The 16121-nt window shown below is 50.1% G+C and overlaps 1 long non-coding RNA gene across 1 annotated transcript; it reads right to left on the bottom strand.

Moving 5' to 3' along the window:
• Positions 1–3640: 3640 nt before the first annotated feature.
• Positions 3641–9403, bottom strand: LOC122462372. Its single transcript, XR_006284880.1, has 4 exons — positions 9355–9403; positions 6860–6979; positions 5347–5419; positions 3641–4571 (listed from the first exon to the last, which is right to left on the bottom strand). It is a non-coding gene; the product is annotated as an uncharacterized LOC122462372 (long non-coding RNA).
• Between the last annotated feature and the right edge of the window lie 6718 nt (positions 9404–16121).

The raw sequence follows: 16121 nt of genomic DNA, 5'->3' as shown, positions 1-16121 counted from the left end.
GAGATCATCCGGTCCAGCCTGGACCCTAATCAGCTCTCTCAAAATTAACCCTTTGGTTTCCCCAAGGGAACAGCTGAGGGGGCACCATTCTTAGATCCAGATGCTCAGAGCATCACAAGAGAAAATAAGCTTCCCCACCCAGGCTTTCAGAATTGAGGGGGGCAATGTGGGTGAGTGAGCAGGGGTCAGTGAGGTGGGGGTACTCCTCTGAGTGGGGGGTGGCTGGCTCTGCAGTCACTCTCATGGCCAGGCCCAGCCTGTGTCACCATCTGGCTTGCCCAGGGGTTGTGCCGTGTCAGGCCCAACTGAGGGTGTGGGTCTGTTTAGAGTTGCTGTAACTGGAGGTGAAAAGTTCAGACACTTCAGCCACCATGGTGTTGGCAGAGCAAAACGTATGTGTGTTACGAGGGCATATTGGGACATTGCTGAGAGAGCAGAGTTAAGGGTGTGGGAGCATTTCCTGATGTTCAGAGGTTTGAGTTTTGGTGATGTTGATGTTCTGCAAGGGGATGACATCTCACCAAGCAACCGTAACTCTGCACTGAAGAAGTTTTTTCCCCGACTGCCCACTAGATATTTGCAATTTAGCCAGGGCTAGGGTGACCATATTTTCCCAAAGGGAAAATGAGACACCCCACGGGCCAGCCTGAAGCCAACCAAATGGGGTCAGCCCAAGCACTCCCTGCTTCCTCCCATGTGGGGCCAGCCTGACCTCCCCCTGTATCCCCCAACCAGTGCCGCCCCAGTGCCTAAGCCCCACCCCACCCCCGCTGCCCACCTGCACACTGGGCCAACCAAGGCTCCACTCTCCTCTCTGCATGCAGGGCCAGCCCCAGCCCTCCCTGCCTCCCACCTACACGGGGCCAGCCTGAGGTCCCCCTACCTCCCGGTGTGCAGGGGCAGCCTGTGCTCTCCTGCAGCCCACTCGCGTGTGGGGCGGGCCCGAGCCACTCTCCTGAGCTCTCCCTCCAGCGCTGGGCTGGCGTTGCAGCTCGCCCCCGCTTCACGCATTTGGGTATATTTTTGCCAAAAACTGAGGAAGGGCCTAAAAAAGGGACTGTTCCAGCCAAAACGGGACGTATGGTCACCCTGAGCAAGGCCAATTCCAGGGCTAAACACTAAGAAAGAAAAGAATGAAAATAGCCATTGGTCAGGATCCTCTCCCTGCTAGCTGCCCTGGTAAAGGTGGGAAGAAGCAAAGGAAAGTGACTCAGAGCCATTCCTTCAGGGGAGAAGTGTCACCACTTCCATGCTGAGTATCTTTAGGATAAGGGAGAAGAAGTAAAGCAAATGAAAAGAAAGAAATTAGCAGATGTCCTTCCCCTCCCAGGCCCCTGAGGACAAACTGTTCTACATGTAAGCAGTGTCAGGATGAGCTCCACCCTGACATCTGGTGGTGAGGTGTGGCAAGTTGTGGAAAAAAAACTTCAGGGGCCGATCTCATTTGCATAGGCACACCCACCCCGCCTAGACTGAGGCCATAGCTGCCCAAATGGTCACTTCAGCTGTTGTGGGATCCCCAGTGTCTGTTATTGGGGCGGGAAGAGTAAATTGTTATTACCCTGATTATGGGAACTGTGCTTGGAACTGTACTTGGCCTTTTGTTATGATGGAGGGACTCACCATCAACTGAGTAGCACTCGCTAGGCAAGGGTCATGGGTTCCAAAACTGTGTGAATTGAGAGAGACTTGAGACAGGTATTAGTACCTGGTGGTGTGGGCCCCTTTGTGAGGGCCTGAAGCACCAATTGCACCTCTGTCTCTCTCCACTGTGGAATGTCAGAGCTAATTTTGGGTCTATTAAGAGTCTTGCTACAGGTACTGGGCTGCATTCACGTTGGCCTTATGGTGCACCAGCACTAAGGCCCCCACTACTATGAGCTGAAATCACTGAGCACTGTGTCAAGTAGTGGGGAGCTGGAAGATCTAGCGTGCAGTGGTGCTGTTCGTGAGACGGCGAGCTGTGCAGAGCGGAGCCGTTCGTGAGACAGCGAGCTGAGCAGAGCTGTTTGTGAGACAGCGAGCTGTGCCGAGCAGAGCCGGTCGTGGTGGAGCGGAGCAGTCCGTGAGACAGCGGTGTGTTCGTGAGATGGCGAGCTGAGCAGAGCTGTTCGTGAGACGGCAAGCTGTGCAGAGCGGAGCCGGTCGTGAGACAGCGAGCTGTGCAGAGCAGAGCCGGTCGTGGTGGAGCGGAGCCGTTCGTGAGACAGCGGCGTGTTCGTGAGACGGCGAGCTGAGCAGAGCTGTTCGTGAGACGGCGAGCTGTGCGGAGTGGAGCCGGTCGTGGTGGAGCGGAGCCATCCGTGAGACAGCGGTGTGTTCGTGAGACGGCGAGCTGTGCAGAGCAGAGCCGGTCGTGGTGGAGCAGAGCCGTTCGTGAGACAGCGTAGCAGAGCAGAGCCCTGTGGGGCAGTCAGCTTCAGGACACGTAAGGTGCCCCTTACCCCTTTCCCCCACACACAGGCACATTTTAGCCAGACTGGGGAGTAACACTATGCAGATGAACTTTTGAACTCTGGGGCTGGACTTTTTGGACTTTGGGTGATTTGTGGATTGCTGGACTCAAGAGACGTTTGGGTGCTGGGACTCAAGAACCCGAGGGAAAGGGGCATGCCCCAATTTGCTTGGGGTGGTTTTTTTTTGCTCATGGGTTGTGTTATGAATCCTGTTGGTGATGTTTCCCCAACATAATGCCACATTGTTTCTCTCTGTTATTAAAAGGCTTTTTGCTACACTCAGACTATGTGCTTGCGAGAGGGGAAGTATTGCCTCTTGGAGGCGCCCAGCGGGGGTGGTATATATTTGTCCCAGGTCACTGGGTGGGGGCTCGAGCCGGTTTGCATTTTGTTATTGGAATGGATCCCCTAGATATTGAACCCGGCCCTTGTTGCTGCCAACTCTGATGGGCAGAAGGGTTACATACACACACCCCCTTTGCCTTATATTTAACTTCTCCCATTGCTCAGAATGACTTCTAGTAACACGCCCTAGCTGTGCACCCTCCAGAGTTTCAATGGGCTTAGGATCCGCTGAGTAATGTCCATTTCTTTCCCCTTCCCTCTGCTCCAGTGCCCTAGCTTCCTATCTCCTGCTAGACAAGGTAACTTCCCAGTGCAGGCTCAACCTGCTTTCTGCTTGGCCACATTGACTCCCCAGCATCCTGTGTCTCATGCCCCTCTGGTGTCGGGGGAGAAGCAGAAATACAGTGAGAGGAGAAGCAAGAAGCCATGTCAGTCAGTGACACTGCCTGTTCGGCCTCAGTGGTTTGTCTGCACTGCTGGGCGGTGATATTGTACCATTCTGGCGCTGGGTGTGTGTTTGTGTTTCAATCAGTTCCGGTCATTTCCTCCATCGCCCAGCACTGAAGTCAGTTACTCAGGGGCAGGTCCTGCGTGGATCTATTTCTCTTCCTGCTGCCGTTTTCCCACCGCATCTGTATGGTTTGGGGCTATGGCAGGACACGTGATGGACTGTGGTTCTTTTTGTGGAGTTGTGCTATGAAAATCTGCTGTGTCAGGAGAGCCTGTAAGTAGGTGGAGCCCCCAGTGCTGACAAGCCCTGTAGCACCATGCACCAAACAGCGACAAGGAGACAGTGCTTAGGACGGAATGACCCTATTGAGGTGCAAACATCTGGGACAATGGGTGAGCTGCACCCTTCGCAAACACGTGCAGATGGCTCCTGAAGGGAGCAGGGAAAGCAGGAGCCGTGGAACCTTATAAGGAGAAAAACAAAAGGGACCAGATGAGAACGCGGGGGCTTAAAATAAAGAAACACACAGGAACAGGGACAGGAAGAGGAAGTGAGGGGTGAGGGTGGGAGAGAGAGCAAGGTCACAGAAGCTGGATGAAGGGTCCAGGAGAGAGGCCACCTAACATGTAGAAGCCTCATGAGGAGTGTGGGGGGAGGAGCTGGCTACTTTGGCCCAGGACACTGCCTAATCAGGGGTCTTGGACCCAGCACAGAGAATCCCCTGGAGTGATGAGGAAACTGAGGCAGGGACCCAGATTTAGTTTTTATTGTTTTGTATGATTGTACTCTCGTCTGCTTTACATGATGAAGTCTAAAAGTCTCAGCACGGGAGCTAGCAAGCAGCTGCACACAGGGGAGTTTCTGTGGGACTTGGTAAGGGGAGCTGGGGGGAGGGACTGACTGGTGTTTGGTTGATTGCTTTTTTTTTTGGAAGAGACAATGAAGATGACCGGATATGGGAGCGGCGGCATGTACGTTATCCGGGAGCAGGAACCTGAAAAGAGCTTCCTTTGTATGAAGAACCTACCCACACACTGCTAAGCTTCCCAGAGATCACCTCACTCCTCGAAAGGCTCTGGCCAGTGACCAGGCCTTCACACCCCTCCCAGGTGGTTGTCTGTGGTTTCTAGTTCATAACAAGCACTGTGGCCCAGAACAAGCGTACCCAGGAATCTCTGAGTCACTCTTGTACCCGCTAGAGGCCTCTCATCTTGTCTTCATGCTACGGGTGATGAGCAGTCAAGGGTCTTTCACCAGGGTGGAGCTTCAAAGGCTTGGTCTGAGAGTGAGACATTGTCTTCCCTTCTCCCATGGATTTCCTAGGAATGACACTTACCTTTGTTTCTCTAGCACCTTGTTTCAGAGTCCCTTGAAGCTCATAGAGCTTCTCAAGGTTTCCATTTGCCACATCTCCTCCTTAAAGAACTCCCATACAATCCCACCATAATACAGAAACATTTGCCCTTTCAATAGAATGATCTCCTAAAACACTGAACCTTAGTTCCATCAAGTTTAACCTCATTCTGTAGGGATCTCTCAGATTGCGATTTCCCGCAATATCTATCTCACTGCCACTGAGCTGCGTGGTAGCCTCACTTCACTCGGACAAGAATTGCTACAGGCTCAGGGGTAGAGACCGTGTTCCTGCCCCTTCCACCCCCTGCCAGCTCAGCCTCTGGTAGCAACCAAGCCTTCCACTTTATAGTTATTCACTTTCAAGACTGAGCAACAATTCATAACACAGATGATAAGGTTTGCCACCTTCTCTCCAATAACGTCTGGGAGGTGTTTGATTGTTAGTTCTTCCAAATTACTTGCTGCATATTTTCAAGGTACAATTCATGTAACTCATTTGAGAGCACTTTATTGTGAGCATTTAGTGTCTGAAATCTGGGCAGTCAGTAAGTTAGGAAGTCAGGACTCGTGGGTTCCATTCCTCCTAGACCCTGGGGAAAGTCTCCCAAGGGAAGGCAGAACTCTTGGGTTCTAATCCGAACTCTTCTCTGCCTGCCCATTTGATATTAGAGAAGTCACTTCACCTTCCTCTGCCGTAGTTTCTTCATCAAGAAATGGGGGAAAATAATCTTCTCCTACCTCTCTCACTGGGCGGGAGCAGCTGTGAGGATCCATTCAAGCGTCTCTGCAGCCTTTGGAACACCCCCTGCTCCTAGGAAGTACAAAGAAGGGCAGTAAACGACGCCTTTCCAGCCTAGGGAGGATGATCTGGTAGGAAGACACAGGATTCTGTGCAGCTTGGGAAGCAGGGTTTGCAGTGATTACAGCAGGGTGCGGGCACCCCTGGGTGCTAGCCCTGTCTTTGGGGGTATTTAGCCTCTATTGGCTAGAACATGAGTCTGGCCTGGAACCCTCTCTGCAGCTGGTGATTCCTGACATATTGCACTAAACTGGAGGCAGAGAGAGGTTAAGATGTATTGGGGCCCTGGGAACAGAGAACATTTAGGCTCCCCACACTCCATTAAACACATGAATGATCAAAATGCATGAATACAAAGACTCCATTCAGTGTTTACACACTGCATTAATAAGAAAACAAATCACATCCCAGTTCATTATGACTAAATTAATGGCTCAAGTTTTCCACATAGAAAATGAATATGGCTAGTGTTACTCACACCATGACACAAAGGTGTTCACTGCTAATATGGAGAACACTGGTGGAACACGAATCCGTCGTTCACCGATCAACAAGCAGTTCTTTCATCTCCCCCAGTTTTCTTAAACCCTGACCATTAGGCATTTTTTCCCCACCTATTGATCCTGTTACAGTCCAGTTTTTCTACTGTGGAAGCAAGGAAGTCTGAAAGCAACAGTCACAATTCCCGAAAGTAACTTAATTAAAAGAAATAATCCTAACCTGAGGAAAATTTACTTTATCATTACAAAATTTAAGTTTCAGCTTAAATTGGTAAAAACTGATTTAAAACAAAGTTTGCAACGGATCACATTATGAAAAAATGTTGAAAGAATCTGATATGTGCCAAAGTGACTCTTTTGGCTTTCTGCCCAAGGCAGTTCACAGCAAACCATTTTACCAATTAAGTTTTAGGCCTTACCAGTTCAGCTAATCAGAAAGTAGTTTATACAGATACGTTCAATCTCACTTTTAAGAATAGGCCAGGTTCGGATTAGCCAGAGAACACAATGGATGTTCAGTCATTACTAAGCCAATGAGAATCTAGTTTTTCCAAGAATCCTGCACAGAGAGAGAGAGAGAGTATTCAGCCCTCCATTATAGATAGCAATGCCTCCTCATCGGTGTATTGGAGGGGAAAATGTCACTGGAACTTTCTCACAATGCGGCATTATGTTGGGGAAACACCACCAACAGGATTCATAACACAACCCATGAGCAAAAAACCCACCCCAAGCAAACTGGGGCGTGTCCTTTCCGTTTGGTTCTTGCGTCCAGCAACCCAAAGTCACCCAAAGTCCCCAAAGTCCAACAACCCAAAAGTCTCTGTCCCTGGTCAGTGCAGCGCCAGAGTTCAAAAGTTTATCTGCAGTTTTACCTCCCAACTTGGGTGGAGGTGCGGGGGGGAGGGGGGTTTAAGGGGCATCTTACGTGATCCAAAGCCAATTGCCCCACCTCTCCATGGGGCTCTGCTCCACTCCAGTCCACCAGCCATCCCACAAACGGCTCCACTCTATCAGCCGCTCTGCTCTGCCAGCCGTCCCATGAGCAGCTCCAACCATTCTGCAAACTGCTCTGTAATATGTTTCAGAGTAACAGCCGTGTTAGTCTGTATTCGCAAAAAGAAAAGGAGTACTTGTGGCACCTTAGAGACTAACCAATTTATTTGAGCATGAGCTTTCGTGAGCTACAGCTCACTTCATCGGATGCATACTGTGGAAATCGCAGAAGACATTATATACACAGACACCATGAAACAATACCTCCTCCCACCCCACTCTCCTGCTGGTAATAGCTTATCTAAAGTGATCATCAAGTTGGGCCATTTCCAGCACAAATCCAGGTTTTCTCACCCTCCGCCCCCCCCCCCCCCCCCCACAAACTCACTCTCCTGCTGGTAATAGCCCATCCAAAGTGACCACTCTCTTCACAATGTGTATGATAATCAAGGTGGGCCATTTCCTGCACAAATCCAGGTTCTCTCACCTCCTCACCCCCCTCCAAAAACCACACACACAAACTCACTCTCCTGCTGGTAATAGCCTATCCAAAGTGACCACTCTCCTTACAACGTGCATGAAAATCAAGGTGGGCCATTTCCAGCACAAATACAGGTTTTCTCACCCCCCCCCCCTTTTTTCCAAAAAAAACACACACACACAAACTCACTCTCCTGCTGGTAATAGCTCATCCAAAGTGACCACTCTCCCTACAATGTGCATGATAATCAAGGTGGGCCATTTCCAGCACAAATCCAGGTTTTCTCACCACCACCCCCCCCACACAAACTCACTCTCCTGCTGGTAATAGCTCATCCAAACTGACCACTCTCCCCACAATGTGCATGACAATCAAGGTGGGCCATTTCCAGCATAAATCCAAGTTTAACCAGAACGTCTGGGGTGGGGGGGGGGTGGGTAGGAAAAAACAAGGGGAAATAGGCTACCTTGCATAATGACTTAGCCACTCCCAGTCTCTATTTAAGCCTAAATTAATAGTATCCAATTTGCAAATGAATTCCAATTCAGCAGTTTCTCGCTGGAGTCTGGATTTGAAGTTTTTTTGTTGTAAGATAGCGACCTTCATGTCTGTGATTGCGTGACCAGAGAGATTGAAGTGTTCTCCGACTGGTTTATGAATTCTTTTACGTAGAGACTGTCCAGTTTGACCAATGTACATGGCAGAGGGGCATTGCTGGCACATGATGGCATATATCACATTGGTGGATGTGCAGGTGAACGAGCCTCTGCCATGTACATTGGTCAAACTGGACAGTCTCTACGTAAAAGAATAAATGGACACAAATCAGATGTCAAGAATTATAACATTCATAAACCAGTCGGAGAACACTTCAATCTCTCTGGTCACGCAATCACAGACATGAAGGTCGCTATCTTACAACAAAAAACTTCAAATCCAGACTCCAGCGAGAAACTGCTGAATTGGAATTCATTTGCAAATTGGATACTATTAATTTAGGCTTAAATAGAGACTGGGAGTGGCTAAGTCATTATGCAAGGTAGCCTATTTCCCCTTGTTTTTTCCTACCCCCCCCCCCCCAAGACGTTCTGGTTAAACTTGGATTTATGCTGGAAATGGCCCACCTTGATTGTCATGCACATTGTGGGGAGAGTGGTCAGTTTGGATGAGCTATTACCAGCAGGAGAGTGAGTTTGTGTGTGTGTGTGTGTGTGTGTGTGTGTGTGGGTGGGTGGGTGGGTGAGAAAACCTGGATTTGTGCTGGAAATGGCCCACCTTGATTATCATGCACATTGTAGGGAGAGTGGTCACTTTGGATAAGCTATTACCAGCAGGAGAGTGAGTTTGTGTGTGTGTGTTTTTTTGGAAAAAAGGGGGGAGGGTGAGAAAACCTGTATTTGTGCTGGAAATGGCCCACCTTGATTTTCATGCACGTTGTAAGGAGAGTGGTCACTTTGGATAGGCTATTACCAGCAGGAGAGTGAGTTTGTGTGTGTGGTTTTTGGAGGGGGGTGAGGAGGTGAGAGAACCTGGATTTGTGCAGGAAATGGCCCACCTTGATTATCATACACATTGTGAAGAGAGTGGTCACTTTGGATGGGCTATTACCAGCAGGAGAGTGAGTTTGTGGGGGGGGGGGGGCGGAGGGTGAGAAAACCTGGATTTGTGCTGGAAATGGCCCAACTTGATGATCACTTTAGATAAGCTATTACCAGCAGGAGAGTGGGGTGGGAGGAGGTACTGTTTCATGGTCTCTGCGTATATAATGTCTTCTGCAGTTTCCACAGTATGCATCCGATGAAGTGAGCTGTAGCTCACAAAAGCTCATGCTCAAATAAATTGGTTAGTCTCTAAGGTGCCACAAGTCCTCCTTTTCTTTTTGCTCTGTAATATATCTTCAGGCCCCCCCCACTACTTAACACAACACTCAGTGATTTCAGCTCTTAGTAAGTTTAGCTCTTTCATGATACCAGCGTGTAGTAGAGAAGCTTCAGTGCTAATGCACCATTAGCCCAAAATGATTTCAGCTCAACAATCTGTAACTAGACTCCAAAGAGAATCAAAATGAGCTCTGATATTTCACAGGGGAGAGGAAAAAAAAAGTACAATTAACATATAAAAACCTCCTACAGGACACATACTACCACAAATTAATACTTACCAACAACCTCTCTCAAGTCACTGACAGTTGGAACCCATGTCCCTTGCCTAGCAAATGCTACTCAATTGATGGTGAGTTCCTCCATCATAACAAAAGGCCAAGTACAGTTCCACTGGCCTTGATTCACATAATCAGGATAATAACAATTTATTCTTCCTGCCCCAAATAACAGAGAAACTGGGGATCCCACAGCAGCCAAAGTGACCATTTGGGCAGCTATGGGCTCATGTGAGGCGGGGTGGGTGTGCCTATGCAAATGAGATCAGCCATTGAAGTTCTTTTCCACAGCTTGCCACACCTCACCACCAGATGTCAGGGTGGAGCTCATCCTGACTCTGCTTACATCTACAACTATCTGGGTTTGTCCTTTAGGTTTTATCCCCCAACCCGGCTTGGCGTTGGCATTCACACAGCAAGAGACGCCCATTAGCCCATGTCAACAGTTGCTTGCACTGACCATCTTTGTGAAGTAAACTTGGGCGGGCCACAATTCATTTATGAAATTGGTAGCTGAGTGAGTTGGGGCTGGAAGCTGTGGCCCAGTGTAAAGAGAACCACATCAGTCCCTGCTGGGTGAGGGGGAAAACACACAAGAAGATCTTAAAGGTTCGGTCTGGGGCACCAAATAGCACTATGCTGTTTCATCCACTGCAAAGGAGGGAGAACTGTACTGCAGAAGGCCTCATATCAGATGGGCACAGGCTGAATAATGCCCTGTCACAACGGACAAGGCAAGAACCCACACTGAGATGCCAAGGCTGTGAACCACGTGCATGGGGAGGTGGGCTCCACCATGGTCTCAGAGGTGCAGGGGAGGTACATGGGGTTCATCATGACACACGAGGATGGGGTAAATAATGCCACATTGTGAGACTCAGGGATGGGGGTATGCAAAGGCCTCAAAACTGAGGCTGGAGGCATAAAAACCCCTCGGGCCCCCGCGTCCTCCCCGGGCCCTGGAGCAGAAGGTCCCTGCCTCTGCCTCTGCCCTGCAGCTCCATGCTGCCTCCCTGCAGCAACCGCTGCCCCAGGGTCCTAGTGCCCCTCCCTCGATACCCAGAGGAGACTGACTGAGCCTGCCCTTCCACCTCACACCTTCCCTTTTCCGCCGGGACCCTCCACCAGCACAGGGGGGGCCCCCTGCCCGCAGTCATCACTCCTGCCCCATGCTGGGCAAGGGGCAGCCCCATCCCTCTCCCCTAGTGAGGCTAGAGGCAGGGGAACAGCAGGGGAGGAGGCGCACGCAGCTCCCCCCGGCACCCACCACGGGGAGGCGAGGGAGATTCCTGGACCTGAGAGGGGCCCTAGGAGCACATGCAGTGACAGTGGTGGGGGTGAGTGTGCTGCTGGGGGGCGAGAAAGGGGGGCTCCTCCCCCAGAGCTCGCTGCTGCCGGCAGGGAAAGGGCTGGGGGGAGTCCTCCTCTCTGGCCCCTGGCCCGGAGCAGCCTGCCTGCACCCCAAACTCATCCCCAGCCCTGCCCCACCCCAGAGCCCACACCCCCAGCCACAGCTTTCACCCCCCCACCACACCCTCAACCCTCTGCCCCAGCCCTGAGCCTCTCTAAAGCCCAAGCCCCACAGCTCCTCACCCCGCACACTCCTACTCTCACCCTGCGCCCCTCCCATACCCCAAGCCCCTCATCTGCAGCCACACCCCACAGCCCTCCCCCTGCACGTCCTCCCATCCCCAAACTCCCTCCCAGAACCTGCACCCCTCCCTCTGCACCCCTTCCCATCCCCCAATTCCCTCGCAGAGCCTGAACCCCACACCCCTGCCCCAGCCTAGGGCCTGCACCCCAGACCTCCTCCCCTACCCAAACTCCCTCCCAGAGCCTTGGGCAGGTGGGGGGAGGAGTTTGGGTGGGGGCGAGTTCTGGGCACCACCAAAATTTCTACAAACCTGCCACCCCTGCCCACGCATGGCCAGCAGAAGAGAGGGCGCAGCAGCTCAATCGTCCTGCCCTCGCATCATGAGATTTTCCCAGGGCCCCCCAAGTTGCCCGAGGCCCCTGGGCATGGGTCACCTGGGCCCGGGAGTTCATCCGCCACGGCCTGGAGGGGACTCGCCCCGGCCTACAGCAGCGATGGCTGCAGAGCTCAGGATCCCGCGTCCCAGGAGGCCTGGAATGCCGGGCGCAGACGGAACACGCGGGGAGCCAATCAGAAGCCAGCGCTCGGAGACAATGGGCTTGGTTGACATTGGATTGTTGGCTGTTGGTGGAGTGGAGCGGAGGGAGACGCAACACAGCCGGGGACGGGCTGGGACCAGATTTGCTGGGACCAGATTTGCCCGTTACTGTGGGGTAGGCTCCTTTATTAGGGTTACTCTTCTGGGGCTCTGTAAATCTATCCCTGTACTGCTTATGTCACTTGTGTGTTCATATGGAGCGCTACTCCTCCCTTCTGCAAGTCCCCTCTATAGTGAGGCGACGACTCACCGGTGCGGCGCCTCCTGCTGGCCATCTGGGAATTAGCTCTTTTTCCAGCTTATGGAGCCCCTTCTGCAAGCTGGTGTCTTGCCTGCTGCTGGCCCCATGTCCCTCCCCGACCCCGGTGCCCTTTACACTGGGGTTCTGCCCCAGCACTACCCCCACACTCTGGGTCTCCCCTCCTAGGGGAACTCCCAACCCTCTAAACCCACCTTGCCTCAGTGGCTACTGCCAGTCATCATCTAGGCCCCTCTCACTGGGGCAGACTGCAGTCACTAATAGCCACTCATCACTGAAAAGGGGTTAGTATGAGGTTCCTCTGCCTATCCCTGGGCTACCCCTCTGCAGCCCCTGTACCTTCCATAGACCTTCAACAAGGCCTGCAGCCTGGGGGTTTGCCAGGCCGGAGATTCCCAGTTCCCTTTTGCCCTTCCCCAGCACTGCTCTGCTTCAGGTACTTTGCTCCCAGGCAGCTAGCCCTTCCCATCCAGGGCTAGAGTGAGATTTCCCTGCCTTCTGGCCCTGCAGCTCTTTTATCAGGGCCAGCTGGGCCCTAACTGAGTTTCCCCCAGCTCTTCTTAATCCCCTTCCGTTCTGCAGCCCTCTCCAGGGCTGCTTTTAACCCTTATTTTCCAGGAGTGGGGCAGCTGCCCCACTACACCTTCCCAATGGAGCTATCCTGCAGGACCTAGATTCCCCACGGCTGGCATCCTCCAGTCCTACAACCAGAGGAACACACACACACACACACACACACACACACACACACACTCTCTCACTCTCACTCTCACTCTCACTCTCTCTCTCTCTCTCTCTCTCTCTAACAGAGTAAGTCTGAGCAGATCGGGTCAATCAGCACTTTTAAGCTGTCCCCTTTATATGCCCCTGGGCTCCATAGGAGGGGCCAGCAAACACTTTCAAACTGCAATCCTAAAATGCCACAGGTTTAGCACATCCCTATCCCTACTTTCACGTCACAATTGTACTGGTAGTAACCCACTTGATGAGCAAACCCCACAGGATTTGGGGTGCTACAGGGATCTTTAGCTTAGGTAAAAGATTTGTTTATGGCTAAACTGATGAATCAAGGGTTTTCTCCAGGCTAGACAAGAGGAGATGATCACTCTTGGCTATGGGTGATGTTTTCTTCCCAGGAGCTCACAATGCTAATGGGCTGCTTCAGTATTTTGAATATCAAGGATTCATGACTAGAATTGGTCTGATAATTGCTGAGGTGGGTGCGTGCAAGCTGTAAGGATGCTGGTTCTGGGGGGACCCAACTGGTGGGACCTGCCAACTCAGGACAAGTTGCTTAAAGCAGGGCAGTTACAGCCCAAGCCTGGGGTTCCATTGCACACCAAGCGAAACCAAACCAGCCAAAGAGAGACGACTTTAGTTTTACCCCACTGCTGAACCACAAGTCACACAAGCAATTCCCTTAGGCACTCCCGTTTCCCAGTGCCACCCGTTATGGGGACAAATGGTTATGAAAACCAATACCCAAGTAAAAGAAAAATGGTTCTCTCCATCCCAAAGGACCAAGCCCCAGACCCAAGTCAGTATACAAATCATATCTTACCCATGAATCACGCTGTTGCCAATCCTTTAGAATCTAAAGGTTTATTCATTAAAGGAAAAAGATATAGATGAGAGCTAGAATTGGTTACATGGAATCAATTACATACAGTAATGGCAAAGTTCTTGGTTCAGGCTTGTAGCAGTGATGGAAAAAACTGCAGGTTCAAATCAAGGCTCTGGAGAACATCCCCAGCTGGGATGGGTCATCAGTCCTTTGTGTAGAGCTTCCGTTTGTAGCAAAGTCCCTCCAGAGGTAAGAAGCAGGATTGAAGACAAGATGGAGGAGCTGCAGCAGCTTTCTATAGTCTCTTGCCATGTGGGCTCTGCTTTCTTTGTCCCAAGGACAAGCTGTCCATCCCATGGCCTGGAAAAACCTCAGAGTTCTGTCCATAGGCATGTTCCTGCACACCTTGCTGAGTCACAAAGCGTGTCTGCCATCTCTCACTGGGTCAATTGTACAGAGGATGGTCCTTAATGGGCCATCAAGGAGACTAGGCAGAGCTGACACCAACTTGTCTGGGGTGTCACCCAGAAGCATAGCATAAGTTTGAAATAAAGACAGTACAGAGCCAATATTCATAACTTCAACTACAAAAATGATACACACATACAGATAGCATAATCATAGCCAGCAAACCATAACCTTGTCTTAGACACCTTCTTTGACCCCCTTTATACAAGAGTTGGTGCCACTACAGGACCTTGGTTGTAACAATGATCTACACGGTCCCAGTTCATATCAATAACGTCACATCCCCAACGCAAAACTGATGCAGGAAGGGATGACACAAACATCATGGACTGCAACCCAAGAGCTCCCCATCCTTGGTTCTGTCTTACTACAGCAAGTACTGGGTTAGAAGCCAGACCAGTGTATAACAAATATGGTTGATCAGAATCATGTTCAGTAACAGGGTTGAATCTCTTTACAAACTCAAGGTAAAATTTGGTTAGAACAATAATGGATTGGATCTGTTCTTGCAGCATAGTTCCTGTATGTCTCATGTGATCTTGCCGAGAGCTAAAGAACATAGCTACTTTACCATACAAGCTCTGGCAAATGTTTGGAACCCAATTAACATCAAGTCAATGGAGATATTAATGTTCTTCATAGTACTGGAATCTTGGCATTGAGCTGTGAAAGCAATTTGGAAGTGTGCCTCAGTTTCCCTTTTCAGACAGCACGTTAGGCTTGGAATGTCTTGTCTTCTGTAAAAAGTTCCAATGCTGCTTACAGGCATGAACTGTGAAACATTAGTATAAAAGGGGCTTTTAATATGTGTTCTCATGTATTCCTTTTAACATGTTCAATGTTCTTTTCAAAAGATTTGGCACATTGTACATTTTTAGAGGCCTTGGTAATAGCAACACATTCGTTATAAAAATTACCATGAGCAATAACAACAAATCCTTTGCAAGTGTCCATCTACAATCGTGTTACTTTTGCCACACCTCTGGCTCAATACCACTGGGGTTGTGCCTTTTAGGGTCATCCTGTGGCTTCCCTTTCCAAATTGAAGGTATCTCTTTTCTTTTTGTCCTCAAGGATCAAACTCTGATCTCTCTTGCTTCACACAATTCTCTGATTGATTGGGTGGGCTCTCTTTGCTTACAACTATTAGCAAAATGACAGGTTTCAGAATAGCAGCTGTGTTAGTCTGTATTCGCAAAAAGAAAAGGAGTATTTGTGGCACCTTAGAGACTAACAAATTTATTTGAGCATAAGCTTTCGTTAGCTAAGCTTATGCTCAAATAAATTTGTTAGTCTCTAAGGTGCCACAAGTTCTCCTTTTCTTTTGAAATATTAGCAAGTCTTTCTTCTCCCAGTCAGTCAGGTAAATTGCAGCCACACAGAAAGATGCCTGTTTAGCAGTTTTCAGATTCTTAACTTCTACCAATTCCAAGGCTGGAGTCTGTCTTAAAGAGATACCACACAAATGCAAAGAGTCTGAGGGTGAGCGTTTGCTTGCTCTCCCCTGCATCCTTAAGCATTCAGCCAGACAACTGTTCTGCTCTGCAACACCAGAAATCAAATCTGTCCTCAGACCCTGAAGCGCAGACTGCTTACTTACAGAATGAGCATGGAGACATGCCTCTCTCAACAACCTCTTCTCCCCAACAAGCTGGCCAAACACAGCCACTTGGTTATAGGACTCTTCAACTTTCTTCACAGCTTTCACTCCATCTGAGACCTTCTCAAAGCTTTCCACACTGGAGCTTTCAAAAGGAAAGTCAGTGGATCCATTCACAACAGAAAATTTCTGTCTCTTAGGAACTGCAACTTCCTTGATTAAATCACTTTCTCCCCCTTCAGTTGCAGTCAACTGCTTGCAGAGACCATCCTGAAGATTCCTTTCCCGAGGAGCTTTTCGAAGCAGCAATTCAGCCCTCACAGAAATGCTGCCTTTACCCTCTGCACCTACGGCTTGCTCCAAAGGAACAGAGTAACAGCCGTGTTAGTCTGTATTCGCAAAATGAAAAGGAGTACTTGTGGCACCTTAGAGACTAACCAATTTATTTGAGCATGAGCTTTCGTGAGCTACAGCACAGTATGCATCCGATGAAGTG

The sequence above is a fragment of the Chelonia mydas genome, chromosome 11, assembly GCF_015237465.2.
Source record: "Chelonia mydas isolate rCheMyd1 chromosome 11, rCheMyd1.pri.v2, whole genome shotgun sequence".
Lineage (NCBI taxonomy): Eukaryota > Metazoa > Chordata > Testudines > Cheloniidae > Chelonia > Chelonia mydas.
Note: the sequence above shows the minus strand (reverse complement) of the source record. Positions and strands in the feature narration are given on the sequence as shown.